The sequence below is a fragment of the Leptidea sinapis genome, chromosome 35 (genome assembly GCF_905404315.1).
Source record: "Leptidea sinapis chromosome 35, ilLepSina1.1, whole genome shotgun sequence".
Classification (NCBI taxonomy): Eukaryota; Metazoa; Arthropoda; class Insecta; order Lepidoptera; family Pieridae; genus Leptidea; species Leptidea sinapis.
The window spans coordinates 8,774,078-8,789,865 of NC_066299.1; positions in this window are offsets into that span (position 1 = coordinate 8,774,078).

Sequence of the window (15,788 nt, forward strand, 5' to 3'; positions counted from 1 at the left end):
TATTGTACAATGCAGTGGTGCCATAATGAGAAAACTCAATGAACAATCAAATAAAAATGACCAATTCCAAATTCAAATGTAATATTTTGTGTATTTATGGCCAGACTATGTGTACTTTATTTCAACATTTTTCCCTCAAAAATAAAATAAAAAACGGTTAAGTACAAATTGCACAGGAAGGGTTCCTCACGAAATATAAAACTATGTGCATTTAAATACTACAACGATAGTTTTATTTTTTTATTAGAATGTCGGCCATTTTTTAACTCTCGTCTGGGATTTTTATTGCTCATAGATTCATATTTCTTTGTGGAAATAGCAACACACTTTTTTAATATTTCTGCATTCAGTCTATTACTGTTTATGATGATAGATGAATGGAACGTACAGCGTAGTCTTAAAATTAATGTCACAGTTGTATACCTTTCGTGTTCGGAACATATAAACCGGGGTATCATGCATGCTCAGTGTGTCTCATCTGTCAAGCCCCATTTTCTTATCAACGCTGTAAAGTTTAAATGTACACCACAAATTAAGTCAACGCGTTCAAAAGATAGATTTCAGATAGATAATTTAGAATTTTCAAAATCGAATCAAAATCTATAAGATATTAAGTGACAAAATTAAAAAAAACTCAAAATTTGCGGTAACATCACAAAAATGCGCCAGCCATATGTCGTTGAGCTGCTTAGATCTTCCTTTGAGAAAATAATTGAAAGCTACAAGACTAGATCCTATTAAGATTTCTCGAATTAAATTACTTTAGAATTGCATTCCTTGAATATAATATGTGAAGATATCAATTTCGTTTTCAAGATAATAAATATGTTTAGCTTACTATTTTTTTTCCTTTCAATTAGTGAACATAATAATATAGTTATTATAATGTTGCCCCACTTGCATTACAAATTAGCCTTAACTTAGACTAATAAGCAATTCTACTTTAACTTAAACCACTAGATAGATTAAACTAAGAATGTGTCCATTAACACATTTCTTAATGTCTCTATTAAGGGGAAGTCACTTTGTTCATGTGCCTTTTATAATATCACTATTTTTATATTATTTTACACTAATTTACTAGCACTACATTTACTCAAAAGGTTTTGTTCGTTTTAGTCTTCTTACTATATCATTGTTGTTTGCCTCGACGTTCACGTGATGATGAAGTCTATGTTGATGAGCTTCAGCATATTTTTGGATAACTTTGTCAACAAACTCAATGTTAAGGTCCCGATGGAGTTTGCTGTTTCGAATGTACCAAGGCGTGTTGCCAATTTCCCTTAATACCTTATTCTGGAAGCGTTGTATGATTTGAATATTTGTTTGTTTGGTGCAGCCCCACAGCTGGGTCCCATAAGTCTTGCTTATAAGGACTTGCTTGTACAATAAAACTTTATTTTGTACTGAGATCTTAGAATGTCTTCCTAGAAGCCAGTACATATTTTTAAAACGAAATTCTAATTGTTCTCTTTTTTTCTTGACGTGAACGTTCTAGCGGAGCTTTGCATCAAGAGTCATGCCGATATTTAGCTGTATTTTCGTATAGAACTATGTTCTTATTAATGTAAACTCGTAATCTGGTTTCTTATTACTAAAGTTTACATGAACAGATTTACTTTCATTAAGTTTAATTCTCCATTTTTTAGTCCATTTAACTACTGTATTTACCGCTATTTAAACTTTCTCTGCTACCTCTTTATGATTACAACACACGCCCATTAGAGCAGTATTATCAGCAAAGGTCGTAACAGCGTTATTTTCTATTTCAGGAATGTCATTTGTGTATAGTAGGTACAGGACTGGACCTAATACACTTCCCTGCGGCACTCCAGCTGTTATTTCCTTAATTTCTGAACAGTTTGTTGAATCCTAAAATATCTATTAGTAATATAAGATTCAAGAATATCTGCAAATGATTTTGTTAAACCCATTCTTAGCTTTTAAATAAGGCCTTCATGCCAAACTTTATCGAAAGCCTGCGCCACATCCAGAAATATTGTGGAGCAGACTTCTTTGTTTTCTAAGGGTTTTTCTATAATGTATTTTGTAATTCTATGCACTTAATCTATGGTTGAGTGTTTTTCGCGGAAACCAAACTGGTGCTCTGGAATTAGATTCTTAATCTCTATTAGCTTAATATGAAAAAATTGGTTATCTCATTAAATGTTTAGATATTTAAAGTAACTGATTATTTTATTATATATGTTGTTAACTTGACTAGTTATGAAGTATACAAATTTATGGAGATTATAAAGATTAACACAAAAACTACTCAAACTACTAACTATTTGCTATTTTTGGGATCTCAGTATGTAAAATGTAACTCGTTTGTATTATAAAAATAGCACTAATCTATGTACGTAATGGCTTCGTTACCATATTATGTACTTTATTATTAAAATCAATGATACTTTCTATCTTCAAACTTGTATAAGCGTGATAATATAAAATAAAACTGCACGCGTCGGTAAAATTCCGAAAATTTATGTACTTGTTTGTGTCTCTTGTGTTGTTGGAGACTATATACAGCTTACTACTTTAAGCGCTACTACAGAAGCGATAAATATATTTCAACTCTTGTTATTTGTTATGTTTAATAAAACTATTGTAGTTGAACAATTTTTTATTTATCTGTGTATTGATACACGTATACTCATATACGTTATTTCATATTAAAATCACAATATCATCACACTTCTAAGCATCCACAAAATCGAATGATCAAATTATATTTACCTAGCTGCCCGGATTGACTTCGTTCTGTTAAAAGTTATTAGTAAAACTTTATAAATATAGCATACTTCCGAGTGATATTCCGTTTTTAATATATTAACTATGAACGACCATAACTACAAATATAAGTTTTCTATTTCGTAAGATAAGATCATTTATTTGTAGTCATGGATATACATAAATGTTACAAATCACAATAAAAGTTCTCCATTCCTTGCCCGCATGCTGTGGTGTACAAATAATTTATTACTAACAAGTCAAACAAATATATATACAATGACAGTTAATTGATATACATATCAATAATTGAATATTTTGAAATAATATAACATAATATAATAATTGAAATTGATAAAAACTAATTAAATTAAGTAAAATGATATTTAAAAATGTTAATTGAGTGTTGTATCTGAAAAGAAATATTTTATGGAATAGTACGATTTTTTCAGTAGGAGATTAAATAGTTTCTTTTTAAAACACGCCAACTTAAGTTCTGTGGTATGTGTAGGTTGTTAAATATTCTCGGCGCCATTTCAAGAACACTATTGTTCATAGAAGCTGTGTTGCTACCATGTAAACGTAATCTATTCTTGTTTCTCAAATTTATATAGTAGATTTTAGATGTTCTGACAAATGTATCAGGGTTAGTTTTCACAAATAATGCTGTTTCATAGATATATAGTGAGGTCAAAGTAAGAATTCTAAGTTGATTAAAGAATGGTTTAAAACTATCCGTTATTTTAAGACTATACATTGACCTAATAATTGATTAAACATTGACCTAATCTTATGGGCTTTAAAAATTATCTCTTTTTCTCATGAGTTTCTCCAGAAAATTATGCCGTATCGTAAGTTGGATAAAACAAATCAATGATATGCTGTCAGAACTGTTTGTCTATAAGCGACTTTTGAAAGCTGATAAAGTGCGTAGGAGAATTTACTTATCTTCTTACTAAGTTCTATTGCATGTGCCTTCCAATTTAATTTACTGCCAATGTTAAGTCCTAAACATTTTGTTGTTTCGACACTTTCGAGGATGTCTGTTCAGAAATTAAGGAAATAACAGCTGGAGTAACACAGTCATTGTATGTGATGTTAATTTTTCGCTCTCGCAAACGAAAGATTATAACTTTTGTTTTATGTAGGTTTGCTTGCAAATTATTACAGTTAAGCCAGTGTAGTGTCCTTGCTAGAGCATCTTTATATTTAATTCGAGTTGTTGCAGTCTGTCACCTTTAATAACTATAGTACTCTCATGAGGGCAAGTCGTTTATATATAACAAAAACAATAAGAGGCCTAGCACGCTTCCTTGGGGTACACCGTATGCAATTTCACTACTAGTTTTTTCCATTTTTCATTTTCCGTATAATGCAATATTTTATTAACTTGATGATACTCATTCTAATCCGTTATTTTATGTAATATTTTTTTTTATTACTTGGCGCATAAATTAAGAAAGTGGACGGTTTTTATTTAATATTATTATTTTGTTTTGTTTTTTTACTAAAAGTATTTCCATATGGAACTTCCAAAATGAAAATATTAGATGAATTGGTCGAGCTGTTCTTGAGTTTTGCCTTAGTAACATTCATTTTTAACCGACTTCAAAAAGGCAGGAGGTTCTCAATTCGTCGGTATGTTCTTTTTTTATTTTTGTTACCTCAAAACTTTCGACTGGATTTTGATAATCCTTTTTTTATTTGAAAGCTGGTTCTTCCCGTGTAATTTGGCAAAGTGGATGATACATTTACGAATAACTCAATATCGCGCAAACCGATTTCAATGATTCTTATTTTATTAGAAAGGATTATACTTCAAAGATAGTTTGGTGAGATTTTGGTTAGGTTCTAATTACGGAATCCATGACAAATTTAGACAAATTGTTAGTTAGTGTATTTCAAATTCACTAAAAAACCAAAAAATAAAATACATTTTAACAAAACAAAATTTTTAATAAAAAACAACCGACTTAATATTAATAGCGTATTTTAATCAATACAATCTAATTAATTAATCTAATTCTAGTTACGATTATTGTTATTTTGGAATCGGTGTCCTTCTACCGCTACCCGCTCTCGCCTCTCGCCTCTCTCTCCTCACGACTCAAGCACATCTCACCTATAAATATGTATGTAGTAACAAACCTATCTTGGATGACACCGGCTCCAAAAATTACAATAATCGTAACTAGAATTAGATTAATTTATTAGATTGTATAAAAATACGCAATTATTTTTATAATTTTTAGTGCACATTATATCTATTGTTTTGGAATAATGTTTTTGAAGTCGGTTGTTTTTTTGTTAATTTTTTTATTATTTTATGATTTTTTCATGTATGTAGAGGAAGTTAATAGAATAGAAATATATTTATTTACCAAAGGGAGTGACAATAACATAACATATTGCAACAACACTAAATAATTGGTAAACGTCATGAAGATACATCATTTCGTAAAGTGGTTTTGACATGGGGAGAAGAACTGATAAGATACTCCCAAAAGCTAAAGCTAGTACTTACTAGGATATCATAAGTAGTTAACACGTATAGCCCTCAACATCAATTTCAACTACACGAAACTTCAACAGTTAGCCAGAACATTGCCAACTTAGGTTAATTCCTAAGTTCAACTAAACTTTGACCTCACTCTCAGATGACAAGTACTTGATCTTATTAAATATAAAAAACTGAGGTTCGATTACTTAGTTGACTTCTAATTGCTTTTTTTGGTTTGACTTTTTCATCTGTACTTGCGTCTGTGAACGTTAATACTAATTGTTGAATATATTGATATCTCTGGTATTTAAGTACCCTGTTGACAAAATTATTTTAAAATATATGCCTCAATAACACTAGGTATCCCAGACATGTGGATTGGAATTGTATTAAAAAGACTTTCTACAATAATCAATAAACCTTTCTGTAGATTCAATTATCCTTGATCAATTGCCTTACCAGGCCAAAATAATAAGACCTTTATCCAGATACAGTTATATTATTTTACATATTATATTATTTGATACAAGGTAATCCCGGCCACGCTTCACCGCCGGTGACAATATCTGAGTTGACAAATCACCGGTGAATCACCGTCTATGTTACGCAGTTAGGTAAAATATTATTATCTTCACCCATGCTTTAAATCCTCTATTAAAGATCCTGAAACAGTTAGCTTATTACCAACATAAAAACACGCAATTTCGTAATAACCATTACATCATCCAAACGAGTGTAGTAATTGAGAGTTGTACTGAATTTCATAACAACACTCCTTGTTTTTTTTTCGATCTCTTCATGCGCAAAGAGTTTCAACATACAGCCACATTCTTATTGCTCGATGCGTGGTATCTGTATAAAATTCAAAAAAAGAACATTTTCGTTTACGCGCATTCCACACTACCAGAACGTGGCGCGCCGTAAAAAAAGTAGGTTATTCGAAACCCCGCTATTTATCTTCAAAAAATGAGCGATTCAAGTTTTGACAGCACACCGCCAGATATTTTAAGCGCTGCAAAAGAACATAATATTCAAGTGAATTTTAATAATTGCACTATGAAAATGTAAATTACTACTAAAATAAATAATTATTTCTTTAATACATAGTTAATTTGTATATATTCAGTAATGGATGATATTAGGTTACTACTAGGACTAGCTGTTTTAACAATAGCAGTAAGTAAACTGTTTCAGAATATTTTAGAGGATTCATATTGTGGGTACTCATGTTATACTATTATTACACGAGGCGAAGCCGAGTAACCCACATTCGTGTTTTAATACTCCTTATTACACAACAGTTGCATAATAACTATTCTTATGAATACAATATTATGTCAAAATTTCAAAACGATCAGTATAGAACTTTCGGAGATTTGTGATATTATATTAGATTTTTAATATAATATACAGTAGGATGGCACCTCCGGCAGACAGCGACATCTGTTGACATTAAGTCGTTTTACCGAAAGTTCTCTGCAAGTAATGACATTGTGATTCATCCTCACCTGTTATATATCTGATTGTAAGACTACATCTGAATGGCTTTTGGTGTTCGTGTATGTGAGTATGACTTTGTGTTTTTTTTATATATCTTGTAGGTGATCACGTTGATGTTAGTGGTAGTTCTGGGGGCCTACTCCTAAAATTGATATTCGATATATCGTCGCATTAGTCGTGTCGAATCATACTCTTAGTTACATCGTATTCAATGTCGAAACGATGATTGAACGAACGAAACATTTTACGATATTATCGGTCATAGAGTAGTTGTAGGAGTGGCTCTTAGTTGAAATGTTAGAGACGAATATTGGAATTTGACAAATAATCAAACGTCACGTTTCAAGTTGTATAGATATTTTTGCCATGTAATATACATACTTAAATAATATTATTAAAAAAATTATATGTGTTTTACTATTCAACAGGATTTTTTTACTACCAAGTACTTTAAGCCATTTTGTTGTTCGTTTATGCCTAGAAAGTAATGCAAAAAAGGGTTGAGTTACTTTTTTTTTACATTTTATTATCCGCAAGTTTCGTGTTATTTATTCAATTTTAAATGGTCTTATTGTATTTATTACATAATTTTTTAATATTTACATTTTGTGTAAATGATACCAAATTGGTGGTGCAGAGTCTGGCATGTTCCTGAGTGCCTAAGCTATGTTTTGACTTTTGACACTTATCAGCGACATAGCAGAGATAATATTATTTAGTTTTTCAAGGTTTGCACATAATTCATTCACTCTAACATCGAAAAAAAAAATTAAAATATTAGTCTATTGTTACGATGTTGTTACGATAAACGATATGACGAACATTTGTTAGAATAGGGTAGGTGCGATATATTCGGAGTATTATCGTATCGTTAAACTGAGTGACAGAATAAGAAATAGTGAGATAAGGAAACGTTGTGGTCTGAAAGATGTTGTGACAAAAATTAAGAAAGGTATGCTGAGATGATTTGGACATGACGAGAGAATGAATGAAGAACGATTGACGAAGAAAGTGTATAAGGCCAGTGTAAATTAAATCAGGGACGTCTTGAAAAAAGGCCAGGTCAAGAGTTCCCTAAACCTGAGAGCATATATGAAAGGAATAATGAAAGTGGACGAAGCGAAACAAGTATGTAAGGATCGTAGCAAGTGGAAAGAAGTGGTCTCTGCCTACCCCTACGGGAAAGAGGCGTGATTTTATGTATGTATGTATCGTATCGTTCCAAATATAACTATCGTTGTCGATTTTGCGAGTAGACCTCCTGGCAACCGATCCGATCAAAATCACATTTTGATCGGATGAGTGCTGCGCTAAGTTTACTAAATCTCGGGCGTGGCACCTTTGTGTATTAGGTGACATATTGTTTAAAATGTAAGATAATGTATTTAATTTTTCTTGTATATTCGGTCCTCTTTTTAGGACTGCCAACGTTAAGAAGTTCTACTGCTGGCAAGGTCCGACTTTATACAACAAGGCAAATAATACATAAAGTTGTATATTTAAAACATTTTATTCTTGCAAGAAAGAATTAATAACATGGCTACTTAAACACGATTATGATGAAAAAGAAAATCTTTTAGCCCCAATGTTCATTTAATACAAATAAATAGAGATACATATAGGTTTCATATAATATTCATCATCAATAAAAGTAAAGACTCACACTGAACACACAGACAAACTGAAAAGAGACTGACACTCTCTTGGAAGCATTCATAATCATGCACAAATGTATACTCACACAAACTTATATTATATTTAGTCCCAATAATAAAATGCAATGATAAAATTAGTTAAGAGCGGAGGGGCCAAGAGACTCATAGCGCAGGTTCTACCTAGTTTGAGCTCCTGTCTGTATTGTATATATCTCAACTGTAGTTTAACATTTTAAGAATAAGTATTGCTGTACTTTCGTAACTATACTACATATTGGGAGAAATATACGTATTTGATTTGATTTGTATGATTTGTTTGGCTTGAATCTTCATCTGTTTTTATATTTAATAGCTTTTATAAAAATATTCAGCATCCATTTGATTTTCCTTATTTTTAAGGAAATATTTTCCAATATCGTATTCCTGATGATAGTTATCTGTAATGGCAACGCTGTGTGTGTTTAGTAACAAAACTTAGCGATATTAACATTAAATATATGAATATATATTATTTTAAATATAGAGCGTTAGTTTTATCCGCAAAATAATACCTAATTCAACATATTCTCGTCTGAGTTTTTTTTATAGAAAAGGGGATCAAACCTGTTTACACACGGTATTAGATAACCGTACTACCTTACCATAGGAATTATAAGGGCGTTGCCAGTCCAATAAAATGTAGTTGAATTTTTATTTTTATTTTTATTTTATTAAGAAAACCAACAGCATATTACAGATTAGATAAACAACTAATAATATTTTACAATAATAATGCCAATAACAGGTTTCCCTTATATTATATTATATTAAATTTCGGTTTCCGAAAAATTTCAACATGGTGCGATACCTACTAAACAAAAATGAGATTTATCTTGAGATTATATAGGTCGTTTCATTACATAAAAAAAAACTGTTACTAAATATATACATAAAAGGTAATACATAAATATGTATACTATATGTGGTAAAATAAATAAACATATTAATATATTATGTTAGTGCATCAGTTACTTAGATGTATCATTGAAAGTAGCTATGAGTTCTGATTTGAATTTAGATTTATTTATGATGAAAAGATCTACGTGTCTGAAGGTTGTGTTGTAAGTATGTATTGCTCGTGATATGAAAGTGTTTTTGGAATAGTTTGTATAGTGTAGTGGTTCATATAGTAGATTCGTGTGCCTCGTGCGGGTTGACGGTGTACAGTATGATATTTTAGAGGTCAATTTATCACAGTCAACAAAGCTGTTCACAATATCAAATAGTAGGCTCATATCAAGTAAAATGCGTCTCTGCTCCAACGTTAATAGTTTGTGCGCTTTACAACTGTCATAATAAGAGCCGGTGTGTAATTTTTTACGGTGGTTTAGTTGGTTTAAGAATTTTTTCTGTATACGTTCCAAGCGTTCATTGTAAATTATATATTGTGGAGACCATATTGGACAAGCATATTCCAGAATACTCCTGACATATGCATAGTAGATAACTTTAATAGGTTCTATATCAGAAAATGGTTTGCACGTGCGCAAGACAAAGCCCAGATTTCTTATGCTTTTTTTTGCTATGTTGTTAATGTGGTCGCAGAGTAACATTTTGTGATCAAAATATACTCCGAGGTCGCGAACATGTTTGGATTTCTGTAAAAGTGTGCCATTTAAGGTGTAGTTATAGTCAAAGGGATTTGATTTACGCGTATAACTGATTTGCACGCATTTGAGTATGTTAACTGTAATGTTGTTTCTTTTATAATATTCAAAAAGACAGTCGAGATCCTTTTGCATCAACGTACCTATGAAAACGAAAACCGAAAACGTATTAGTACGTGGCACGTCACAGTCGAACCGGGGTAGTGACAAGCAACGATCCTATCTATTGGGCCTCCGACACTTCAAAGCCTAGATAATTGTTGCAAAAGTTCGTTCATATTAAAATTATAATTATTCATGCTTAACTTATTTGTACTCTGTTTAAAATAATTCGCAAGCGTCACAAATAGTCATTATATTGACATTTTAGAGTTTGATGCTATAAATAATTAATGACGAAGACTGGAGTAGTGTAGTTTCTTGTTGACGACGAGGCCGCTCAGACATCTACATGAATATTAATATTTGTTCTAATTAGAGCGATAAAGGGGTTGTTATTGACTTTCTTCGTTTCGTATTAAAATATTCTATCGGCAATCTGTTTATTAAACAGGTCATGACTGTGATGATAATTGAGCTAATTACCTATATGTGAGGCAAATCTGATTTTCAGACAGGAAGCCGAAATCACACATATTTCTTCCAAAATTGAAACATGAATCTATCATTTTTAAAAGTATTTTTATTTATTATTTAGCATATACCATAGCAACATACGGTGGGGGTGCACTTTGGTCATCCAGGGTCCAGTTGGACACAAAAGGGGGGCCCAGGAGATCAGCTTTCTCTTTTGCACCATCGGCCAGCGAGTCATTATCTCTGTGTAGTGGTGGAATGGCAGGCTGGCATAAATTTCTTTGCAAAGCCTTGGCCAGTGACCAGAACGCACGAGTTCCCAAGGGAAGGCGTGCAAGTCACCTATTCTGCCTATGTGCTTCGAGTTCGCCTCAACAATAACTATTTTGAGAGATCCTGAGACACTATTTATGGTTTCTTAAAGTTTAGATTAAAGAAGTTATACTTTTTTTGGGTTCGACTTAGAATCCCGTAGCACGACTTTGTAGGTAAAAAATATTGTACTTGATAGAGCTTTAGTCCACGATTATAATGATACCACTCTTATTACAAGGTAATGCACCGTTTTCAACAAAATAACGAAAAAAATTCTAACCTAAATCAGGTAAATCACGTAAATAAATCATGGGGCACACTAAAAGTTTTGCACTTCTAGCTAATCGGAACTATTTGAATTTCGAAAGTTATATTTTTTGAAACTTTGCAACCTCTTTAGTAATAAAAATAAAACAATTGGCGGGAAAACATATTTTGTCTATTGTTTTTTATCACACATCAAAGTTCTACGTACGTAACGAAAAGATTTTGGAGCGATGATTTTTTATGATTTTAAAAGTTCTCACTCTCCGCAAGACTGTGCCGCTCGTCTTCAATATGCTTTTGGAAGAGAAGCACCTCGATTGAGCACCATGAAGCGATGGTTTGCTGAATTTTTGAGAGGTCGGGTTTCTTATCATGACGAATTTCGTGAAGGGCGGCCTTCAACTGCCGTCAACGAAAATAATGTGGCTACTGTTAACTGGCTTATTGAGAAAACTCGCGGATTACCTCAGACAATTCAAGGACTATTGGGGATTGGTATGAGTCAAATTCAGAAAATTTTACAAGAAGAATTGAAAGTTCGGAAACTTAAAAAAAAAAGAAGAGGCCATCAAAAGTGAGGCAGGCGAGAAATGTGAAAAATGATCGCATTTTTTTTCTCAGCTACGGGTGCCATCTGCACAATTCCACTTGAAGATCAAAAGAGTGTTAATGCCGAGTGGTATTCTACCATTTGTTTACCCAGGGTGTTAAAAAAAGTGAAAGACGACCAAAAACCCGCATTCTAATACATCATGACAACACTTCTTTACACACGGCCAACAAAACGAAGCCATCGTTCACATAACCTCGACCTAGCGCTCTGTGAATTCTGTATTTTGCCCAAAATCAAAGAACTGATGAGAGGTTACACCTTTACCAATTCCGAAGAGGCAGTGATAGCGTGCAATCAGCACGTAGAAAACATACTTTCAGATCTGTGGTCCTCCTGTTTTAAAAAATGGTTCGATCGCATGGAATGTTTAAAATGTAAAGGAGAGTATTTTGAAAAGCAATAAACATAATATTTTGATTATAACAAGTTGTTCATTTAAGTTACACAAAACTTTCAGTGTGACTTACGTTTATCATGCGCTGACATCGCGGCGGGAGGCTAAAAACAGTCATGAAATTATTTTGGTAATTAAAAATTATAATATTTTTTACCTCATAATTCGTGCTACACGATACTCAGTTTAAAGCCTATTTTTTTATAAAAGATGTATTAATACTCTATAATTTCTGCTGATTAAAATAACAATATCATCACACGCTTGCAAATAAATGCGTCCAAAACGAAAATCATGACCAACTCATCCGGCACAACTGGTTCGGTAGTAGTTGATAATGATCTATTTAGGACAGTTAATAACCCCTGAAAATAACATGAAGAAAGAAATAGACAGACGCATTTGTAATACATGGAAAAGATACTGGACTTTGAGTGGAATCATGAAAATCCCCCAAATATCTATAGGAATAAAAAGAAAAGAAAAGTAAAAGGAATAAGAAGAAAAGATAACACATGTATATTCCCATGTCACATATGGATGTCAAACTTGGGCTCTAACAGACCATCTCTCGGAAAAAGTGTGCCAAAACTCCATAGAAAGGAGTGTTACTGGAGTTAGGAGACGAGACAAAGTAAAGTTAGAAAACATTAAGAGTCAGACAAAATTCATAAACGCACACAGAATATCACATACGAATATAACAAGTCTGGAAATGGAAATGGACTGGACACATTCTGAGGGAAAAGAAAGAGAAATGGACAAAAACTGTTACAAAATGGTATCCAAGAGACGGGAAACGAAGGAAAGGTAGACAGATTAGAAGGTGGGAGAACGATTTTAAAAGGATGGGAGGACCGGACTGGATGAGAGTAGCTAGAGACCGAATTAGGTGGAAGTCCTTAGACGAGGCCTCTGTCGAGAGACAAATTATTAGTTAAGCTCATCTAAGTTTTATTAATAAGAAAAATTAAGTCACTAGTAATAATGAAGGCGATTTTATTTATTTTATCATCACACGCTCAAGCAACAAGGATATCATAAGTGGTTAGCAGGTACAATCCTCAACAACAACTTCAACTATACTACACTTCATCAACGAGCGTCAGAAGGTTGACAACATCACTTAATTACTATTCCTGAGTCCAACTAAACTTTGTTTGACCTGACACTCGGATGACAAGTCCTTGTCCTAATTATGTTTGAGGAGCCGAGGTAACTTCGAGTATGCAGTTCCTTTTTAGCATAATTCTCTGAGTTCTGTTTATAAAAAAGCCATCATTATAAGTAGGAGGAAATGTATTTTTGCATATAATACATCTAATAATATGCCTGTACTCTTTGTAACTGGCTGTTTAAAATGACAATTAAAAAAGGTTACATTTCTAATAAATAAACAAATTAGTATAATATTGTTTACGGAAAATTTTCATTTATCTTTCTTTTTGTCATAGAGTGAATCAAGTTTTATTCGTATGTGATATTCGTTACATTTTATAATTTTATTACGACAAAGGCAAACAATAATAAAATAATAAAATATTTGTGTTGTTTGACGTGACAAAGTTGAATTATACGTTTTCAATCCGATAATTTTTATGTCAAAGATGCACATATAATAGTAGGATCAAACCCATTGGAAATGGAAGAAAATAGAACAAAAATGAAAGGAAAAATAAATAACGGCCGATCTGAGGTCGGTAACCTCAAAATTAATGTGAAAAATTAAAAAAAAAACAAATTTTTGGGTTTTTGTTTATATCTTTTCCAAAATCATTTTTATTTTTTTCCACGAAATTTGGTGAAAATTACTTTTTAATTCCCATATACACTCTAAATCATAAAAAATCATAATTTAAAAATAAATTAAAAATTTATCTTTTAACAACACAAAAAAATTTAATTAATCATTCCAGTACTTATACCGTACGTCCTTGGTGCCTACAGGCAGCGGTTCTGTTTTTGTAATACTGCTTTGGATTTGTTGTCTTACTGTTTTCCTGTTTATTTTAATTTGTATTTCGTTTATTTAATTTAGTGTTTCTTTTTGTTTCTCATCATATTTAAATTTTAATTAGTAAGTAAATTGATTGATAACTTGACCAAGCTGTATCCGTGATGACACTTTTGATTTGTTGTCTTACAGTTATTTTGTTTATTTTTATTTGTATTTCGTTTATTTTATTAAGTGTTTTTTTTGTTTCTCACCATATTTTAATTTTAATTAGTTAATAAATTGATTAATAACGTGACCAAGCTGTATCCGTGATGACACCCAAGTAAGGCTCCCACTGAAAACCAGCGCTGCAGCTTGCTGCAGCACAATGCTGAGTGAGAGACCTGTATTTGATCACATACCACAATTATGGTTGATTTTATTTTTGATTTAGTATTGTTTTATTGTAAATATTTTTTTTTCAATTTAATTTTAGTGTTTTAAGCTGTGTGATCAAATAAAATAATTTTTCTTTCTTTCTTTAATTTATTAGAACTGAAATATTTATTTTTTCACCATTTTTCCAAAATCTCTACTCTCCGATAGTGTATAAAGAATACAAATTATGATGGTAAATGTTCAGAAAATTTAAGTGCATCAATTTAAGTCCGTATTGAAAATTTCTATACTAAACAACACCAACACGTTTACTGATCCTAATGCATAAAAATAAATAAATAAATAAAAGATGTCGTGAGACCAAACAAAAGGTGGGTCGATGACAATATAGTAGAAATAGGTGGTAAGAACCAAGAAAGAAAAATAAAATGAAAAGCACTGGAGGAGGCCTTCACCAAAGAGGGGTCTAATTATTTATTAAATAAAAATAACAATAAAATCTTATTATATTAAAAATCATAGTAACAAACAAACTTACTAACAAAATAAGAATAAAATTATTTAAATGTTTTAAATATAAAAGGTTTTATTTATATTATTATTAAAATATGGTAGTTTTATGATAGCGCATCTTCAACTTGAGTTCTTTACAATAACTCGCTCGGGAATCATATTATTCTGTGAGTTCTATTCCAAGTTCTCTTAGCTACTTATCTAGTAGTTGGAAGCTAGGAACAAAAGTTATAAGTTCACATCTCAAAGGAGTTTGGAATAATGAAGTACGAGGGATAAGTATATTTGAGAAACTGATATAAAGGTAATAAGATGTTCATTTTCCACAAAAAAATCTAGTCTATGTTTTATATGATTTCAACATATTGTTCTTGAATAAAATATTTACTACACAGAGACGATTATTACACGGAACCTGTACCAATACGACCACAAACATGTTGGCGATGCATCTGATTGTTACATCATTGTCAACATATTCAATATTTTATTCACTTAACTGACTACGCCAATATAAAAGGTTATGATTTTAGCCTGTACGTATACATGTAATATTATATTCAACTGTTATCTCATAGCTTTTTAAATTACAAATTATCATAATATAGTGCTTACTACCAAACATATTGTTATGACTATCACATTAAATTGAATATGGCGACCTCAGTTTATGGTGAATTCATTCATTTCATAGTTTCAGTTTAAGACGTTTTCCGATGTGTGAAGTGGATTACTATAGAG